General features: G+C 42.2%; 1 protein-coding gene across 1 annotated transcript in view; it reads left to right on the plus strand.

The window, feature by feature from the left end:
* TMOD2 (tropomodulin 2) overlaps nt 1-22,113 on the plus strand; it is a 70,291-nt gene that overhangs the window by 15,096 nt on the left and 33,082 nt on the right. The window contains exon 2 of the mRNA XM_025884132.2: nt 10,696-10,778. The gene's annotated coding sequence lies outside the window, so the exon portion shown is untranslated. The remainder of the gene's footprint in view (nt 1-10,695; nt 10,779-22,113) is intronic.

The following is a 22,113-nucleotide window of genomic DNA, read 5'->3' on the forward strand; positions in this document are numbered from 1 at the left end:
GATGAACCTAGAGGGTCTTATGCTAAGTAAAATAAGTCAGACTAAGAAAGACATACCATACAATTTCCCTTATATGTGGGATCCTAAAAAAAAAAGAAACAAACTCGTAAATAGAGAACTGATGGTTGCTAGAAAGGTGGAAGTGGGGCGATGGGTGAAATAGGTAAAGGGGATTAGGAAGTATAAATTTCCAGTTATAAAATAAAAAGTCACAGAGATGAAAAATACAGCATAGGAAATGCAGCTAATGATAACCTTATTAGGTTGTATGGTGACAGATGGTAACTACACTTCTCACAGTGTAACAATGAGTATAGAATTGTTGAATCACAATGTTGTACACCTGAAACTAATATAACATTGTCAACTACATTTCGATAATAAAAAATGTTTTAAAGAACTTCATTCCTTTTAAGGTTGAATAATATTCCATTGTATGGATATATCACATTTTGTTTGTCCATTCATCTGTTGATGAACACTTGAGTTGTTTCCAACTTTTGGCTTTTGTAAATAATGCTGCAATGAACATTGATATATAAGTATCTGTTCAAGTCCTTGCTTTCAATTTCTTTGGACAGATACTCTGGAATGGAATTGCTGGGTCATATGGTAATTCTATGTCTAGCTTTTTGAGGAACCACCTAACTGTTTCACATCCCACATATCACAGCACCATTTTACATTCCCTCTGGTAATGTGTGAAGGTTCCAACTTCCCCACATCTTTGCCAATAAATATTTTTCCCCAGGCTGTGGCTTGCTTTTCCATTCTTTTAACAGTGTCTTTCTCAGAGCAGAAGTTTTCACGTTAATCAAGGGCAACTTACCAATTTTTTCTTTCATGGGTCTGCTGATGGTGTTGTATCTAAAAAGTCCTTGCCAATTTCAAAGTTACCTAGATTTTCTCCTGTTATCTTCTAGAAGTTCTATAGTTTTGTGTTTAAGTCTATGATCCATTTCAAGTTAATTTTTGTGAACAGCAAAATGTCTGAACTTAGATCTACTCCTTTGCACGTGGGCGTCCAGTTGTTCCAGCACCATTTGTGAAAAAATTATCCTTTCTTCATCAAAGCTTCTTTGCTTTTTTGGGGGGAGGGTGTACTAATGTAAATCGTGTTGCATTTTTAATTTCAACTTCCAATTATAGGAAAGCAATTGATTTTTGTATATTAACCTTGTATCTACAACCTTGTTATAATGACTTATAAGTTCCAGGGTTTGTTTGTTTTCAATGATTCTTTGGGATTTTCTACATAGACAATTATACCATCTATGAACAAAGACAGTTTTACTTTTTCTTTCCCAATCTGTATATACCTTCCCCCCAGCCCTTCTTGTCTTATTACATTAACTGGGCTTCTAGTCAATGTTGAACAGAAATGGCAAGAGGAGACAACTTTGCCTAGTTTCTGATCTTAGGGAGAAAGTATCTCCCTTCTCATCATTAAGTATGATGTCATCTGTAGAGTTTTTATAGCTGTTGTTTATCATATTAAGGAAGTTCCCCTCTATTCCTAGTTCACTGGGAGCTTATCATGAATGAATGTTGGATTTTGCCAAATGCCTTTCCTGTATCTATTGATATTGATTATATGATTATTTTTCCTTAGCCTCTTGATTTAATGGATTACATTAATTGATTTTTTGAATGTTCAACCAGACTTGCATACCTGGGATAAAATCCCACTTGGTCATAATGCATAATTCTTGTTATACATTGTTGGATTCAATCTATTAACATTTTGTTGAAGACTTTTGCATCATTTTCAGGGGAGATATTGGCCTGTAATTTTCCTTTCTTTTAATGTCTTTGATTTTGTTATTAGGGTGATGCTTAGCCTAGTAGAACAAGTTAGGAAGTATTCACTGTGCTTCTATTTTCTAGAAGACATTACAGAGAATTGGTATCATTTCTTTCTCAAATGCTTGGTAGAATTCAGAGTGAAAACCATCTGGGCCATGATAAAACTAATAAAGACTATAGCAGAAATAAATTAAATGGAGACTAGAAAAACAATAGAGAAAATGAAGAAAACCAAAACTTGGTTCTTTGAAAAGATCAACAAAATTGACAAACCTTTAGCTAGACTGACCAAGGAAAAAAGAGAAAAGACTCAAATACTAAAATTAAGAGTAAAAAAGGGGATATCACATTGACCTTACAGAAATAAAAAGAATGATAAAAATTATGGAGAATTTTATGCCAACAAACTAGATAACTTAGATGAAATGGATAAATTCCTAGAAAGACATAAACTAATGAAACTGACTCAAGAAGAAATACATATTCTGAATATATGTAGAAAGAGCAAAAAGACTGAATTAGTCATTTTTCTATTTCCAACAGACGGTATGCCTGGGTGTCTCAGTTGGTTAAGCATCTGCCTTCAGCTCAGTTCATGATCTCAGTCCTGCATCAGGCTCCTTGCTCAGAAGGGAGCCTGCTTTTCCCACTGCCTGCCACTCCCCCAGCTTGTGCTCTATCTCTCTCTCTGACAAATAAATAAATAAAATCTTAGGGACGCCTGGGTGGCTCAGTCAGTTGTCTGCCTTCAGCTCAGGTCACGATCCCAGGGTCCTGGGATCAAGTCCTGCATCAGACTCCTTGCTCAGCAGAGAACCTGCTTCTCCCTCTGCCTGCCACTCCCCCTGCTTGTGCTCTCCCCCCCACCTGACAAATAAATAATCTTTAAAAAAGTAAAAATAAATAAATTTCCAACAGAGAAAAGCCCAGGCCCAAATGGCTTCATGAGTTAATTCTACTTAACATTAAAAGAATTAATACCAATTCTTCACAAATACTTCCAAAAACTAAAAGAAGAGGGAACACTTCCTAAATCATTCTCTAAGACCTATATTACTCTGATACCAAAACTAGTCAAAGACATCAAAAGTAAAGAAAACTAAAGACCAACATTTCTTATGGATACAGAGAAAAAATTCTCCACAGAATACTAGCAAACCAAATCCAACAACATGTAAAAAGGATTATATACCATGACCAGTTGGGGTTTATCGTAGGAGTGAATAGTTAATTGAACATCTGGAAATCAATGTAATATACCATATTAATAGAATAAAGGGGAAAACCCCATATGATCATCTTTAAAGATACAGAAAAAAAGTCTTTGATGAAACCCAACACCCTTTCATGATAAAAGTATCAAACAAAGTAGGAATAGACAGAAACCTCCTCAAACTGATAAAGGGTGCTTATGAAAGGATGCCATCAAGAAAGCAAAAAAAGGACCAATCCACAGAAGGGGAAAAATATGCAAATCACATGTCTAATAAAGGATATATAATCAGAACACATAAAAACTTTTATAGATCAATAATAAAAAGATAACCCAAATAAAAAGAAAGAGACATTAAGAAAATAATCCCATTTACGATTACATTAAAAAGAATAAAATACCTAGGAATAAATTTAACCAAGGCGGTGAAAGATCTGTACTCTGAAAACTATAACACATTGATGAAAGAAGCTGAAGATGACACAAATAAATAGATGTGTTATGCTCATGGATTGGAAGAATTAATATTGTTAAAATGTTTATAAATATATGTACATATATTTATAAATGTTTATATAAAATGTTTATATATTAAAAATCTTTATAAATAAATATCAATGTCTACCCAAAGCAATCTACAGATTCAATGTAATCTCTATCACAATGTAATAGTATTTTTCACAGAACTAGAACAAAGAATCCTAAAATTTGTTTGGAACCACAAAAGACCCCAAATAGCCAAAGCAATCTTGAGAAAGACAAAGCTGGAGGTATCTACAATTCCAGATTTCAAGCCATACTCCAAAGCTTTTATAATCGAAACAGTGTAATATTGGCACAAAAATATACACACAGATCAATGGAACAGAATAGAGAGCCTAGAAATAAACCCATATTTATATGGCCAACTAATCTAGGACATAGGAGGCAAGAATATGCAATGCAGAAAAAAACAGTCTCTTCAATAAATGGTGCTGGGAAAACTGGACAGGTACATGCAAAAGAATGAAATTGGGCCACTTTCTTACATCATACTCAAAAACAAACTCAAAATGGATTAAAGACCTAAATGTAAGACCTGAAACCATAAAGCTCCTAAAAGAAAAATAGGCAATTAACTCTTGGACATTAGCCTTAACAATATTTTTCTGGATCTGTCTCCTTAGAGAAGGGAAACAAAGCAAAAATAAACAACTGAGACTACCATCATACTAAAAAGGTTTTGCACAGCAAAGTAGACCGTCAACAAAATGAAAAAGCAACTTACTGAATGGGAGGAGACATTTGTAAATGATATATACAACAAGGGGTTAGTATCCGAAATATATAAAGAACTTATACAACTCAACACCAAAAAAAAATCTGATTTAAAAATGGGCAGAGGACCTGAAGAGACACTTTTCTTTTTCTTTATTTTTCTTTATTTATTTTATTATTAACATGTAATATATTATTTGTTTCAGGGGTATAGGTCTATGATTCAACAGTCTTACACAATACACAGCACTCCCCACAACACATACCCTTCCCAATGTCTATCACCCAGCCACCCCATCCCTCCCACCCCCCTCCACTCCAGCAACCCTCAGTTTGTTTCCTGAAGAGTCCCTTATAATTTGTCTCCCTCTCTAATTTCGTCTTGTTTCATTTTTTCCTCTCTTCCCCTATGATCCTCTGCCTTGTTTCTCAAATACTACATATCAGTGAGATCATATAATTGCCTTTCTCTGATTGACTTATTTGACTTAGTATAATACCCTCTAGTTCCATCCACATCATTGCAAATGGCAAGATTTCATTTTTGATGGCTGCATAATATTCCTGTGTGTGTGTGTGCGCGCGTGCGCACGCGTGCGTGTATCACATCTTCTTTGTCCATTCATCTGTGAAGAGACATTTTTCTTTTTTTTTAAGATTTTATTTATTCATTTGAGACAGAGAGATACAGAGAAAGAGAGAGCATGAGCAGGGGAGAGGCAGAGGGAGAGGGAGAAGCAGGCTCCCCACTGAGCCAGGGTCCAGACGTGGGGCTCGAAACCTGGACCCTGGGATCACGACCTGAGCTGAAGGCAGACGCTTAACCGACTGAACCACCCAGGCGCCCAAGAGACATTTTTCTAAAGAAGACATACAGATGGCCAACAGACACATGAAAAGATGCTCAACATCACTAGTCATCAGGGAAAGACAAATAAAAACCACAAGGAGCACTTCACACCTGTCAGAATGGCTAGTATCAAAAAGACAAGAAAAAAGGGGTGCCTGGGTGGCTCAGTCAATTAAGTGTCTGCCTTTGGCTCAGGTCATAATCCTGGGGTCCTGGGATCGAACCCCATATTAGGCTCCTTTGCTCAGCGGTAGTCTGCTTCTCCCTCTCCCTCTGCCCCTCTCCCCTGCTTATGCTCTCTCTCTCTCTTTCAAATAAAGAAAATCTTAAAAAAAAAAAGACAAGAAGTAACAAGGGTTGGCAAGGATGTGGAGAAAAGGGAAAACGTGTGCACTGTTGGTGGGAATATAAATTGGTACAGCCACTGTGGAAAACAGTATATGGAGGTTCCTCAAGAAATTAAAAATAGAAATACCACACAATCCAGTAATTCTACTACTAGGTATGTACTTGAAGGAAACAAAAACACTAGTTCAAAAAGAACATGCACCCCTATGTTTATTGCAGCAATATTTACAATAGCCAAAATATGGAAGCAATCTTAAGTATCCACCAATAGGTGAATGGATAAAGAAGATGTGGTATAGATACACAATAGAAAATTACTCAGCTATAAAAAAGAATGAAACCTTGCCATTCATGACAACATGGATAGACCTAGAGAGTAGTCTGGCAAGTGAAATGTGTCAGGGAAAGACAAATACTGTATGATTTCACTTATATATGGAATCTAAAACACAAAACAAAGCAAACAGAAACAAATACAGAGAACAAACTGATGGTTGCCGAGGAGAGAGATGTGGGGGAGAATAGGTGAAACATGTAAAGGGGATTACAAGGTACAAACTTCTAGTTACAAAATACGTAAGTCACAGGACAAGTACAGCATAGGGAATATAGTCAATAATATTGTAATACCCTTGTATGGCGACAGATGGTAACTACACTGTGGAAAGCATTTCATGTATGGAATTGTCAAACCACTATGTCGTACACCTGAAAAAAATTGAGCAAAGGATTTAAATAGACACTTCTCCAAAGAAGGTATAAAAATGGCCAATAAGCACATGAAAAAATGCTCGATATCATTAGTCATGAGAGAAATGCCTATCAAAATACAAGGGGATACCACTTCCAACCACTAGGATGACTACAATAAAAACAAAAAAGACAGACATTAAGAAGGGATGGCAAAGATATGGAGGAAACTGGAGCCCTCCTACATTTCTGATAAAAATGTAAAATGATTCAGCTACTTTGGAAAATAGTTTGGCTGTTCCTCAAAATGCTAAACATAAAGTTACTGTATGACCTAACCACTACTATGCATAGGTATATACCGAAGAGAAATGAAAACACGTCCATACAAGATGTACACAAATATGCATAGTAGCATTATCCATGGATATCATGGATATCATGGAATCAACCTAAATGCCCATCAACTGACAAAGAAAATGTGGCATATCCATACAGTGGAATGTTACTTGGCCATAAAAAATAAAGTACTGATAATATGGTACAACATGGATGAACCATGAAAACATTATGCTAAGTGAAAGAAGGCAGTCACAAAACACCACATATGATATATCCCACTTATGTGAAATGTCCAGAACAAGCAAACTCAGAGAAGAAAAAATAGATTAGTGGTCACCAGGGTCTGGCAGTGTGGGGGTAAGGGTCAGCCAATGCGTATGGGTTTGCTCTTTGGGATTTTGAAAATGTTCTAAAGTTAGATTGGGTGAGAGTTATATAACTCTGTGAATGTACTAAAAACCATTTAATTGTATACTTTAAAAAGGGTGAATTTATGAAATATTAAATGTATCTCAATGAAGCTGTTTTGAAACATGTACAGAAAATAGTTTAATAATGGTCCAACACCCGGCTTCCACCATTATTAACTCGTGACCAATCTTTTTTCATCTACACCCTGATGCTGCCACCCTACTGTCACTCTCACACTGGCTTATCTTTAAAAGCAAACCCCAAATATTATTTCTTCTTCAAATATTCAGTGAGTTTTCAGTAATATTCAATAGTATCTTTCTAAAAGATAAGGACTCTTTTAAAAATATATGGTACCATTATCACATCTAAAAACTTTAAAATAATATCTTAATATAATCAAATATCCTATGTTCTCATGTTGTCCCTCAATTGTCTCATGTGATTTTTAACAGCTGTTTTGTTCAAATCAAGATGTGCTACATATTGCATTTCATTATTTGTCTCTTATGTTTCTGTGTGTCTATAAGCTCTCCCCCTCTTTTAATTTTATTACAATTTATTTATCGGAGAAATAGGTTGTTGTGTAGAGTTGCCCACATTCTGGATTTTGCTGATTATATTACTATGATGTCATTTAACATGATCACTATTAGATAGTGATTCACTTTTAGATGCCTGTTGCCAAGTACATTATAAATGTGACTTAATTCATAGTTCAGCAATGTAGTTGCCACGCCCTAGTGCTTACTAGGCATCAGATCCTTTGTAGCATACTTGACACAAATTATCCCATTTAATTTGTATAACCACCCCATGTGGTAAGTATTATTATCCCCTGTCTGGAGATAAAGAAAATGAGGCTTAGAGAGGTTCAAAAAAATTGGTCACAGTTAACTCTTGAGGCAGTAAATATCTGGGTTCAAACCCAGGTCTGTCTGACGTTACAACCCATACTTCTATCCATTACATGATAACATCCCCAACTTTTGCCTGTGGCTGTGGTTGTCGTTTATTTTTATAAACTCTGAGAAGTAGTCCTTTAGTCCATCCAAAGAACTTAATTTTACATTTCATCTGTAACACTTAGGATGTTTTCAACTTCAAGTAACAGAAAATGTCTCAAATTGATTCAGCAATAAGGATATTTATTATCTCATATAACACGAAATCCAGGGGCACCTGGGTGGCTCATTGGGTTAAGCGTCTGCCTTCCGCTCAGGTCTTGATCCCAGGGTCCTGGGATTGAGCCCCGCATTGGGCTCCCTGCTCAGAGGGGAGTCTGCTTCTCCCTCTCCCTTTACCCCTGCCCCCTACATGTTCTCTCTCTCTAATAAATAAAATCTTAAAAAAAAAGAAAAGAAATCCAGAAGTGGGACGCCAGCAGGTCTGATTGATTTGCTGACTTAACAACATCATAGACTCAGGCTCATTCCATCTCTTTACTCTGCCATCATTGATGTGTTGGCTTTGTCCTAAGGGTCAAGTTTCAGGTAACACAGCCAGATGCAACAACATCCAGTGGAGATGGTGGAATGTTTCCCTGTATGTCTCTGTTTAAGAGCAAGAAAATTTTTCCCAGAAGGCTTTCAGCAGAACTCTCCTCAGGTTTCACTGACAGAACGGGGTCACGTGCCCACCCCTAACTGCTCACTGGCCAGTCAAGAGGCTCTTATTCCCCTTGCCCATGATAGTTTTTGGACTGTACCTCTGAGACGGTAATAGGGTCACCTCCCCTGGTGGGTGAACGGGATCCTGTAAAGAAGGAAGAGGGGTGAATGGATGTTGAGTAAGCAAGCAACAGTATCTGCTCCATGTTCTTAATGAGCTATGCTACACATTCCATTGTGAATAATGCAAATACTTCATTATAAGTGCCACACAGAATTTTTCACTTTCTATCAAGTGACATTTACTGTTGACCTATCAGCTTCCTTGCCTGCACAAAGACACTAGATAAGATTATATGTAAGGTCCCTTCCAGCTCGAGCCGTTTCAAATTTACATTTTCATTTTCGAAAAAGCAAGTTGATAAATTAAACCTACAAGATATGGTCCAGGAATGATGATGGGTTTCAGCTGACAAGTCCTAGGCATGGCTGACATCCTTCTCGCCCTTAAAAAGTTTTAGACATGGGTATTAGATTTAAAGAACCACACAAACTGGAACTGATCATATCTTTCCATTAAGTTTTAACTATTAAAAATAGAAAGGTTAAATGTTCTACCTTCCTGCCTCTTTCGTTAACATCTACTAGCTTCTAGCCCTCATGGTACAGACAGAGGTTGATTAGAAGTTCTTTTTCATAACTTACTTCCTTTCGTTTGGTGTCAGCATCCTCCTGGAGCTCATACATGGCTCTGTGACTGCCACAGAGCTCTCGTAACTTTGCTTTCACTGCCAACTATGACTTTAACTTAAGAAATCATTTCTATGCTTGCTACCTTTCACAGACTTCATCCGAAGTAATTCTCCATTTATTTCATCACACACAGGCATTTTTCTTGTGGGGAACCACAAGAAAACCAAAGAGAAAGATGGTATACCACTGAGTATTGTTGCTATATCAAACCTTTGCTACTCTTTCTTTCAATCTGAATAAAATTGTTTTATTACTTTAAGTTTAGGCCTACCATCAGCTTTCTCTGGGAAAACTGCTGGCTTGATTTGCAAGCAGTCCTGTTCTTATTTAACAGAGGCTATGATTGGTGATAAATTTATGCACAACACAAAAAAAGTCAAAGAAATCATGTCTCCCAGGACATTTGGAATAACAAATGACAAGAAAACTTGGGAGCATGATTTAAGCAGGTTTGGTCACACCTCCTTTCATTTCACTATTTCCAGATCAGATGTGTCATCCTGGTGAAGAGGCCCAGGGTATAATCCATTAGCACTGTTGAAAGTGGAAAGCACCTCCGGTGTGCCATTGTTCATCCGGCTAGTTCCAAGAGCCTTAGAGAATTAACTGTTTTCTGATTCAACCTACCTTCTGGGGAAGGCATGGCCCTGTTTTGCAATGTACAAAGGAAAGAGTACTGAGAGTGCCTCTTTGGGGAAGGTCGAGAATTCACAGGGTGGAAGGAGAGAAGATAGGCTTAATAATCAACTAGATGACCCTGAGTAAGTCATATCACCTCTCTGCGCCTCTTAGAAATTTGGGGAAAATACTTACTCTGTATTTCACAGATTGTTGCCAAAATCAAGTGAGAACATGAGTAGGAAAGTATTTTCACAAATGCAAAATTTTGTTATTTTCAAATATGGAATTTCCTCTGTTTTTTTTTTTTTTTTTTTTTTTTTGCCACATGATACCTGCAGAGGTCATGCCAGATTATGAGGCTGTTTCACCTCCATTCACCCTTTGACTACTACAGATTACACTAGCAATGTTTTATCCATCCCTTTGGTTTACCTTCCTTCCATCACATCCCTAAGATGCAAATCTCACCATAAGGTGAAATACTGCATAGTGGCTACTTACAAAAGTCAACACATTTAAACTGTCCAGACAAATGCTACATACAAGAGTTGCACTAGATCAAAAACTAATGATGTAATTATGATGATTAACATAATAAAAAATTAAAAAAAAGAGTTGCACTAGAATAATGCAAAAGAGGTTCAAAAAGGAGTGAGAGCACATCTAATTAGAGAAAGCTTCTGGAAGATAATCCCATTATGCCACGTATTTTAGGAATTTCGGTCTTAGTCCAATGTCACCCCACCCCACTTTCTTGCCTCAGAGACAAGAGCGTATTTTCTCTATCTTTGTAGCTCCCAAGAACCTGGCAGAAAGGACATTTCAGTACGTTCCAGGATGAAGTGAACTGGCTAAACGGCTGACAATAACAAGCGAGGTGGGTTTTAACATTTATCTACCCAGCCCAATGAAGCTCACCTGTTTTTAACTTAGTATTATAGGTAGAACTTTCCAGGCAAGAAGTGTGCCCAGGAACACCCCTGTAACTTCCAAGGAAGGAACTTTATTGCGGATGTGTTAAGTGCCCAACACAGGTGCTTTCATATATGCACCATTTAATATGGGTTTAGTCCTCACAATGTATCTTCAGGCTTTAAGTTTATTTTACAGATGAGGATGCTAAGACTCGAGAGAGGCTGCGTTGTCCAGTCTAACATCTAGTAAAGGCCACCGCGTGTGCACGAGCTCTTCAATACCCTAACCCCCAAATGTTAAATCAGCCTCGCTCAACCCCACCTGCTTACCTCCCTACTTTCAGGCACTCCTCCTTCCCCCGTCCCCGCCCCAGGCCCCAGTAAAGCCAGTAAAAACGAGCTCTTAAAGCTTCCGCGTAAAGATGTTCACTCACCCAATAGCTCCTCACAGGCTTGAAAAGCCTTTGCTACCCATCCTATCTGTAGCCCCGAGCTTCTCAAAAGAGCCTGCACAGTCTTTTCCCAAGGCTGAGGTCCTCGCCGCCTGCAGAGCGGTGACGGGGTCGAGACGTAGAGTCCGCGAGAGAACACCTGCAGGGGAGGACACGGCAGGGGGGGTCCCGCCTCCTCGCGGCCGCGGCGCGCCGCCGCGAACTACGCTTCCCAGGCTGCTCCGCTGACGCCGCGCGCCCCGGCGCCGCGCCCGGCCGGGAGCCGCCTGTTGATCGCCGCGCTCGCCCCGGCCACGGCGCCGCCCCTGCTCGGCGGTCCCCGCTACCTCCGGGCAGACGGACAGACGGCCCGCACCGCCGGCTCCCGGATGGGCGCACGGACCGGTGAGCGGGCGCGGGGTGGGGGGGCGGCGGGGGGCGGCCGGGGCGAGGCGCGGTGTGCAGACCTCGGCTCGCGACGCGGGGCTGGAGGCTCTCTTCCAGCGGGCTGGAGGATGATGCTGCGCGCCGTCCGCACTCGGACGGGCAGGCGCCCAGAGCCAGGGCCGCCTGTAGCCTCCGCGGCCCCGCGGGCTGTGCGGGGCGGCGCGGGCGGGAGGCGCCTGCCGGGGTGTGAGTCCCACGCTGCGCACTGCGGCTCCGGAGCCTCGGCACCCCGCCGGGCCGCTGCAGTCAGGGCGCGGTCTCCTGCCTTCCTCGCGCTGCGGGGCTGGGTTTTTCCACGCTGGGCTTTGTTCCCCACTTTCCCCTCTCCTGTGAACGTTAGACAAGCTCCTGGAGCCCGGTGCCTCTCACTGCATCGTTAAAGCGGGCGACTGGGAAGGATGCATTCCGGCTGGCGTCTTAAGATCCCTGGAATTGTCACCCGCAGGGCGTTTCAGCCTCTGGGAAAGCGGCATTCGGGGAGCGGCCTGATGCAGGTCCTCGAGACCTTTATTTTTTTCCTGGTTAAAGTCATGGTAGCATGTGCTCCCTGAGTCTTCCTAAATTTTCCCTATTGATCCGCAGAAATCAAGATGATTTTTAAAATAATAATATTAATAAAAGGCTCCTAATGGGAATTTTTACTTAAAGCGTTCCAAGGTGGGAAGGTGATTTAGGCAAAATGCAAATTAGCAGTGAAGGAGGCCGTGAATGCTATGGCTTCATCTTGCCCATTAAACAGCCGAATCACAAAGCACTTGAGAAGGGAACGAAAAGAACATCAGAGGAGGTATTTTTCAAATCAGGTTTCTGTCCTAGCTCTACCATTAAGGAGCTGAGGGACTCTGGGCAAGCCCCTTCACCTCTCTGAGTCTCTCTATCCGTGTAAAATGGGGCGTTGGGGCTACATGATTTCTAAACCTCTGTTCTTCCAACATTCTCATCAGAGGCCTGAAGATATGAGGTTGCTTCTGTTCAACACCATTACAAAAAGCCTGATTGTGACAGAATGAGTGGCTTTACCCTAGTGAGGAGGAAAGATTTTTCAGGGCTTAGGCAATCTGATTTAAAACAAAACAAAACAAAACAAAAAACTGATTTTCTCTATCTACTTTCTTCAGTCTAACCCAATAAATATGTATTATAGCCATTTTAATTTTAAAGAACTGTAAATTGGTAGGCAACATGTGTTTCTTTGTTTCTGTTTTTAATTTGCTGAAGGTGAAGTCGTGAGATGGGCAGGTAGATGGATAAGCAAATGGCTCCTGGGGTCTAGACTAAAGTGGTCAGATGTGGTCAGCAAGGACATGGGGGAAAGCCCCAGCAAGAAGTAACCAGAGAGCATATGCACTGAGGAAAGAGAGGATGGGTACTAATGGGTCATTGTTTGAATAATACACAATGAAAGGAATACAAGAACCAGAAAACCAGTGCTACGCAAACCCTAATATAACTGATTCAGGCAAGGACTTATCCATGGGTTCAAAACCTTTGAGTGAGAGGTTGTTGGAGAATAGGATTATCTCACCATGGATTACCCCGAGAAAATGTGTCCTTACAGTGGAAGCAGGAGGAGGTCATCACCTCTGCCTAGTGATCAAGCTTACCAGCATCTAGTAAGCGTCTCCTGTTGGGATGCAATAAGATTATGACTTCGCCTATGCAGTGTTCCTGCCAAAAAGACTGGAAAGTCGAGTTTGGGAGTGTGGGGAGTTTTGTAGATAAAAATACTCAAGTGATGTAACAACCATTTGAGATGTATGAACTTTGGATCCTAGATCAGGGAAAAAAACTCTAAAAGATGATTTGGAGACAATTGGAAAAATTTTAACATGGACTGCATATTACATAATATGATGGAATTACTTTTCATTTTCTTAGGCACCGTAGTGGTACTGTGGTTATGTAGGACACTGTGCTTCTTCGTGTGAGGTGCAGGTATTAGAGGAAATGTGTCGTGATATTTGCAACTTTCAGGTAGTTCAGGGGCAACAAGTCTAAGGGTGGGGGAGCAAGCTCAGGATGTGGCCAAGGACAGTGAATCTAAGACAATGGTACGCAGGTGTTTGTTGTACTGTTCTTTTATCTTTTCTGTAAGTGTGGACTTTTTAAATTAAAGTGGGAGAGAGCAATGAAATTAGAGAGTACATAAAGAGAACTAGGTGGTTAGTGACACACAGCTGCAGGGAATCTGTGGCTTTGAGTTTCCAAGATTTAAGTCCTGTTGGAGGTGAAAGTGGGCTCAGGGCAAGTTCCCTTTCTTGGTTTGTTTTGGCTATTATCAGTCATTTATTCTTTTTTTTTTTTAAGATTTTATTTACTTATCCGACAGAGAGAAAGAGAGCACAAGCAGGGGAAGCAGCAGGCAGAGGGAGAGGGAGAAGCAGGCTCCCCACTGAGCAGGGAGCCCCACGTGGGGCTTGATCCCAGGACCCTGGGATCATGACCTGAGCCAAAGGCGATGCTCAACCGACTGAGCTACCCAGACACCCCACAATCATTTATTCTTAAGATACTGCATCCCCGGAGGCGCCTGGCTGGTTCAGTGGATAGAGCATGCATCTCTTGATCTTGGGGGTGTGAGTTCGAGCCCCATATTAGGTGTGGAGCCTACTTTAAACAAAAGAAAGGGGGAAAAAAGATACTGCATCCCCTAATTCCAACCTCAAAGCATTAATAATTCCCAAACCTTTGAAATGCCAGTTCTACTCAAGAACCATCCTGAAAGCACTGTCCCTTTCCTCTTTACATTCAAGATTTATGCCCATATAGAAGGAAGTTCCCAGTAGTAGATCTTTATATTTTGAGTTAGGGGAGTGTTGGGGGAAAGAACAGATCCAGCCTTTTGACAGAACAGAAGGTGTAGGGTTTCCTCTCATTCTCTTTATTTGTAAATCACACACAACCAAATCGTTTCTTGTAGACTATAAGTGGTTCAAAGAGGTTTGTAGAAGGCATGTGCAGAAAAGACTTCCTTTTGCCAGGCCAGGAAAACAAAATCAGCTCTTAAGATACAGCACAATTTTATACAGAGCCTTTTGCTGCAAAGAGACTTTTGCTATGGGACGCCTGGGTGGCTCAGTCGTTAAGCGTCTGCCTTCGGCTCAGGTCATGATCCCAGGATCCTGGGATCGAGCCCCGCATCAGGCTCCCTGCTCTGCGGGAAGCCTGCTTCTCCCTCTCCCGCTCCCCCTGCTTGTGTTCCCTCTCTCGCTGTGTCTCTCTCTGTCAAATAAATAAAATCTTTAAAAAAAGAGAGACTTTTGCTATACCTGGAATATACATATTTCTGCCTTTATGTTTTGCCTCCTGTTTCGACATCAGTGCTACCATCTCTTTAAGTACGTTGCCAGGTTTCCCCTACTGACCTCTGGATAGAGTGGTGATAAGAAGGTCAGTTCTAGGACCGTGGGTAATAGGAGCTCATGAAACAGGGCACAAGGCCAGCTGTGCGAAGCCTGGAGATGAGTAAGGAGCAAATCTGAGGCACCAGCCCTACAAGGCCTCTCAGAGCAGTTGGAGGGGTCTAGAGTCTAGTAAGCTGGGCTGCTGTTCAGCCAGTATGTGCAGTGACAGCCATCCCTGTTGTTTAGAGCTGACAGCCATTCTGACAGGGTAGTGCCCATTCCATACCATTCGTTAAGTCTTGTGCATACCATCTTGATAAGCAGTCATGAGTCAAGGTGCACATAGTACCAGTACAGCACAACAAAACGTTGGTCAAAACCTGGCTGGAATACAGAGAGCAGAGTAAGAGATAAGGTAGGTGAGTCAAAGACTACATAAGCAGGCAGGAGCCAGGAAGGCACGGGAATCAAAAGACAGAAAGTGGAGAACCCATAGTGTGCTAGTCAGGAAGTGAGAAGCCACCAATTCCTGAAAGCAAGGTGAACCAACAGACACAGATACCCACGTGCAAGGTCAGGAGATGGAAGTCAGGAAATAGGAACTCCTCAGAAAACAGAGAATAGGGCCAGACAAAGGGATAAGGCAGCAGCAGGAAGTAGGATCTGCCAAGAGAATTAGAAACCAGGTAGCAGTCTGGGCAGAGTCTAAGACTTCCTTGCTAACGAGCTTCTGCCTCAGCCAAGATGGTTTTGGCTGCTTCCTGCCCAGGTGGAAACCTACCTCCTCCTTTGGCCAGGCTCTACATGGTGGCTCACTACACCTGGTAACGCTGACCCAGGGCTCTTAGAAGATGCTGCCTCTCTATACTCAACAGATCCTGACAAGGATAACAGAGGGAACAGATACCCCAAATAAAAGACTATTCCCAGACCAAGGACAAAAGAGAAATGGCTTTGACTGAGGGTGTGTATGTGTGTGTACTAGGCACAATGCCTAGTACACACATTATCACATTCAGCATCACTTCCACCTTCTGAGATAAATTCTATTCTTTGCCTGTTTTACAGAGGAGAGGACAGAGGCTTGGAGAAGTTTCACTCGCACACAGACCTGTAACGATCACACCTGGGGCTGGTTGACTCCAAGGCCCCTGCTTTAAGTCTTCTGAACCTGGAGTGGGGGTGGTTCACTGGTGGGCACATTGTTTTAAAAGGAGACTGTTTTCAAGCTAAATTTGAGCTATGGCAACTTTTGTGTGGTAAGTTTGAGAAGTTAAGACCACATAGTCTCAAGGTACAAACTCTTCGGGGCACCTGAGTAGCTCAGTCGTTAAGCGTCTGCCTTCGGCTCAGGTCACGATCCCAGGGTCCTGGGATCGAGCCCCGCATCGGGCTCCCTGCTCAGCGGGAAGCCTGCTTCTCCCTCTCCCACTCCCCCTGCTTGTGTTCCCTCTCTCTCTCTGTCTCTCTCTGTCAAATAAATAAATAAAATCTTAAAAAAAAAAGATACAAACTCTTCATTCTGGTAAGATGTGTTCCTCATTCCCCTTTCAGCTTGTTCCCTTCAATTGCCTTATCATACTTTTTGCCTGAAATTCCTCGCTATCCCACCCCATTCTCTGTCCTTCATCCCCTGCAAGTATTCCCAGAACATGACAGGAGCCATTTGGTTGTTAAAAAAAAAAGAGAGAGAGAGAGAGAGAAACAGACATGACTGGGCCATCTTCAAATAGCTAGATTTTGGAGCATGTGAGTGGCTCAGTCAGTTAAGCGTCTGCCTTTAGCTCAGGTCATGATCCCAGAGTCTTGGGATGGAGCCCCACGTCTGGCTCCCCGCCCAGCAGGGAGCCTTCTCCCTCTGCCCCTCCCCCTGCTTGTGCTCCTGCTCTCGCTCTCTCTCTCTCTCAAACAAAATCTTAAAAAAAAACCCAAATAGCTAGATTTCAAAACACAGGCTATGTGTTTTGTACATGTTTTTGTATTTGCCCACAGCTGGAAAGGAGTTAAATATATAGGAACGACTCATGTCTTGTTGGAGGATGTGATGATAATGTTGATTTTGTTCTAATTTACTAATTTTAGAAAATGTAGATTTGGCCCGTATCCAGTGTGGTTCACTGATTATTTAAGAACTATTATGAAATATTGAAGATTTATAATAGAGAATAATAACTTCTCATTTCCCTACCCCTGCTTGGGTATAAATCATCACCACTGTAGTTGAAGCCCGAGCCCCCCTTCTCCAGGCAACCCCCTCCCCCGCCCAGTGTGATGTATGTCCTTTCCATGTGCAGTCCTATGTAACTTTCCTAGAAATGTATGTCCTCCGACATGACTTATGGTACTGTTTTGCCAGTTTAAAAAACTTTTCACTAGGTTTTTAAGAGTATTTTTTGTTTATTCTTTTGCAAAAATTAGTCTCTGGTTTGGACAGGGCTTAATAAATAGGGCTGCTTGTTTTGGCTTTGGTTCCAAGTCTTTGTGTGTAGGCAGGGCCAAAGGCTGGGCACTTGGTGTGGTATCTGATTTTCCTCTTTCATACTGCAGTTATATGAATAAGGTAGTGGAAAGAGAAGTAAAGAAAGCTATGCCCCTTGTTTTCCTTCCTAGAGCCTGTGTCTTTGGGTAACAGAAGAGTTACTGGGGGGCCCAAGCATTCTTCCTTCAGCTCTAGTCCCAACTCCTGTTTTCCATCTTCCTAACTGACTTCCTAACTACATTCCCACCTGGACGCCAGGAAGCCTTGCTGGGCACTTGCTTCATCCCAGCATGTACGTCAGTATCTTGTTGCATGTTGAGTGCTTGCCATGGGACAGACACTCTGCCGGAGGTGAGGCTGCTTCAGTGCTTTGTGCAAACTTTCCACTGTGGCATCCCTAACAGGAGGAGAGAACAGATGTGAACCCTTGTGGGGCCCAGGCAGGGGCTAAAGCAGGCCAGCCAGCCATGAGCCAGAAATCTGCAATTTGACCTTAAAAGCCCTGTGAATGCTGCATTCTTCTCCACAGTATATCTGTATTTTGTATTAAACAATTGTAACTGGCTCTCCCCCAAATCTTCAAGTCAAAGTTGTGCTCCAGGAGGATGCACTATTTTTTTTTCTCCTCTGGCTTTGACACCCCCTCATTTATGCAACATATGCAATTTGTCTTAACAGGTACTATTACATAGTATTAACATGTTATTGTAACTACTTGCCCTGCTAAACTGTAAGTTTGGTTGGGGCACAGGATACCATTTGTTTTGTTCACTGCTATTGTCCCAGCAGTATCTGGAAACGATAGGCTTTCAGTAGATACTTGTTGAATGAATATACAAACCTGAGCTTGAGAAGCCTAAGACTATAAAGAATTACCGTGTTGTCCCTGTCCTCTGGGAGTCCGTGGTATAGTTGAAGAGAAAACCATATATGTAACGAACATGAAAAGATAACAAGAAAGCAAGAGATGAACACCAAATTGGTGACAGACAATGTGAATTTAGGAAGAGGAGCAATTTCTGTGGTCTTAGGTGGCCTCAGAAAGTTCCATGACAGAGAGTAGAGGCACTGCATATAATGGAATGAACTCTGGACCAGTGGGTAACTTCACCTCTGTGCTCATTTTCTTCGTTTGCATTTGTTGGATGCCTGCTTTGGGTCAAGACTTATGTTGGGGCGCCTGGGTGGCTCAGTCGCTTAAGTGTCTGTCTTCGGCTCAGGTCATGATCCCGGGGTCCTGGCATGCAGTGTGCTTCTCCCTCTTACCTTTACATAAAAAAAAAAAAAAGACTGTGTCCTCGCAGAGATTAGCGAGGAAGACAGAGATAAAACAAGCAATGGTAATAAAGTCAAGAGCTGTGATCAAGGGTTATGCCATGGGGGAGGGAAGTGACCCAGACCTTGTCTCTGTGTCTGAACAAGGCCTCCCTGAGGAATTGAAGCTTACATGAGACCAGAAGATGAATAAGACAGCATTCAACTGAGGAGGGTGGGGGTAACCAGTGCTCTGAGCAGAGCGAGCAGCATAAGGCACGATCCAGGAATTGGAAGTGGTCCAGGAGGCTGGAGCCAGGAGGAGATAGAGAGTGCAGTGCAGGATGAGGCTGATGAGGATGACAGGGGCCAGACTGTGAATTTGATCCTTATCCTCAAGGCAATTGGAAGCCACTGGAAGATTTTAAGTAATAGGGCAAACTTGTTTTAAAAAGATCACTTTGGGGGTGCCTGGGTGGCTCAGTCATTAAGCGTCTGCCTTCGGCTCAGGTCATGGTCCCAGGGTCCTGGGATCGAACCCCGCATCAGGCTCCCTGCTCGGCGGGAAGCCTGCTTCTCCCTCTCCCTCTGCCGCTCCCCCTGCTTGTGTTCCCGCTCTCGCTGTGTCTCTCTCTGTCAAATAAATAAAATCTTTAAAAAAATCACTTTGATCATTTGTATGGAGAATGGATGGAGAGTGGGTAAGGCTGGATGTGGCAGTGCAGACAAGTCCAGTAGGTGGATTCTAACACGTTTAGGTAAGGACAGGATTTGGTGATGGATGGGGTGGGGGGTGGGGGAGACAAGGAGAAGAAGGTGTTAAGGATGGCTCCCTGGTTTCTTGGCACCAACTGGAAATTCTAGAGTAGGGGAAGCTGTTTGCTAGGACAAATGATGAGGGTCCTCAGACGTGCTGGAGGCAGCCAAGTAAAGATGTTGGTTTGGCAGTTAGAAATATTTGGATCTAGCCCTCAGGAACAAAGTCTAGGACAAAGATAGGGATTTGGGGGTCTTTAACATACGGATTATAGTTAAAACTCTGGAGGCAGCGAGTTCCCCAGGGAGAATGATAGTGTGAGAAGAGAAATGCTAAAACAGGACTGTTGAGGATGCCAACATTTAAAGTGGAGGAAGAGGAATTGCCAAGATGGAGTGAGCAGGGAAGTGAGAGAAAAACCATCTACACTGCTGGACTGCATGATCTCTGAAGCCTCAGTCAGCTCCAACATCCTGTGGTCCTGAAGAGCTGGGATTCGAGCCAGATCTCAAAAGCAGAGCCCATGGGTAGGCCATGAGAATAGAGAAGGGCATTCCAAGGAATATTACCATCTCAGCCAAAGTCCCAACAAGAAACAGAGGACACACTCAAACTGGATCATTTGAAACAGTTTTAATAAAGAGGCTATTTACAAAGTGGTCGGGTGGGTTTAGGGAATCCAGTAAGGCAGAAATCTGGTGCTAGCCACAACAGAGACCCTTCACCACCCCCAGGCCTGAAGGGGAGAGCAGCTGAATATAAAGAGCTGCCCGAGAGGAGATGTGGCCTTCTGGACCAACGTCCCTCTCTCCCTGCCCTCCGGCTTCTTGCCAGGGCCTGTTGCTGGCCAAACGTAAGCCTGAGAACAAGACAGCCCATGGATGCGGTATAAATACATTATATTCCTGGGGCACAGCACAAGGTGGAGAGTGGATGTAGAAGGGCAAACAGAAGAGATCCATAACAATTATCTCAAAAAATGGAAATATATGGATAAGAGGGTGTATTCATTTCCTACTGCTGCTATCACAAATTCAGTGGCTTAAAACAACAAGGATTTATTATGTTACAGTTTTGGAGGTTAGAAATCCAAGACTGGTTTCACTGGGCTAACGTCATGGTGTCAGCAGGTCTGCACTCCTTTCTGAAAGCTCTAGAAGAGAATCCGTTTCCCTTTCTTTCCCAGCTTCTAGAGGCCGGCCACATTTCTTGGCGCTTAGCCCCTTCATCCATCTTCAGAGCCAGCAATCACATCACTCCAGCCCTCTGCTCTGTCATCACATCTCCTCTGGCTCTCCTGCCTTCCTCTTCCATCTTTTAAGAGCCCATGTGATTCTGTTGGACCCACCCAGATAATCCAGGATAATCTCCCTATTTTAAGATCCGTGATTTAACCCACCTGGTCCCTTTTGCCATGTAAAGTAACACATTTTTCAGGTCCTAGAGGATTCACATTTGGACATCTTTGGGGGGGGATCATTATTCTGCCTATCACGGAGAGCCAATAAGCCTTTTTGGCTGGAGTAGAGTAACTCCCTGGGAAAGTAATGAAGACAGAAAGCAGAAAGTGCAACCTGACACCAAATTATGGGAGTTTTGGATGCTAGACTGTCTGAATTTCATTCTGTAGACAAGAGGGAGCCATTGGAAGTCCTTACCCAGAGAAGTGGCTTTTTAGCAGTGTAAAGAGAGATGACCCGATTGTGGTGTTCTGGTGGCTTAGGGGGAAGAACAGAAACCTTTCAAGATGCCATTATAGTAGTTTGGGCCCAAAGGACAAAGATGCAAAACAAGAGAGACAGGAAGAAGGGGTGGTGTGAAAAGTTCTGTGCAGGGCGCCTGGTGGCTCAGTCGGTTAAGCGGCTGCCTTCAGCTCAGGTCATGATCTCAGGGTCCTGGGATCAAGTCCCACATTGGGCTCCCTGCTCAGCGAGGAGTCTGCTTCTCTCTCTCTGTGTCAAATAAATAAATAAAATCTTGAAAAAATTAAAACAAAAACAAAAAGTTCTGTGCAGTCAGAATCTATAGGAGATGCTAACCAAGTGGCCATGGAAAGAAGGGGGAAAATTGAAGGGTGGTCCAAGTTTTTAAAATGTGTGACTGGTAGATTAATGGTATGATCTAGAAAATCAGGAGAGCAAGTCAGTTTTATAGAAAGATGTGAAATTAGGAGTATAGTTGTAGAATCCTGGACTGGAAATACAAATAGAATCTTACCAGGTCTAAGATACCACCAATTTAAAACACATCAACGTTTTATGTACCACTAAGGAAAAAAATGCTACCAGCTAAAATATGATGCTTGCTTCCTTAAAAGTACAATTTTCACTTTATTGAAAGAACAGTTTTAGACTTACACATAGACTTTTTTGAAATCTTTTAATGTACATACAACAGATTGCATGTATTTAAAGTGTACGGTTTGCTAAGTTTTAACATAAGCACGCACCTGTGAAACCACCACAATCAAGGTAGTGAATAAACATATATATATAACTCAGAATTTTCCTTATGTCCCGTCATGATCCCTTCCTCTGCCCCTCCCTACCTCTCTCTCTTCCATCCCCAAGCAACTATAAATTTGCT

This window comes from Callorhinus ursinus, unplaced genomic scaffold (genome assembly GCF_003265705.2).
Source record: "Callorhinus ursinus isolate GAN/ISIS: 27379988/994484 unplaced genomic scaffold, GSC_fseal_2.0 scaffold25, whole genome shotgun sequence".
NCBI lineage: Eukaryota > Metazoa > Chordata > Mammalia > Carnivora > Otariidae > Callorhinus > Callorhinus ursinus.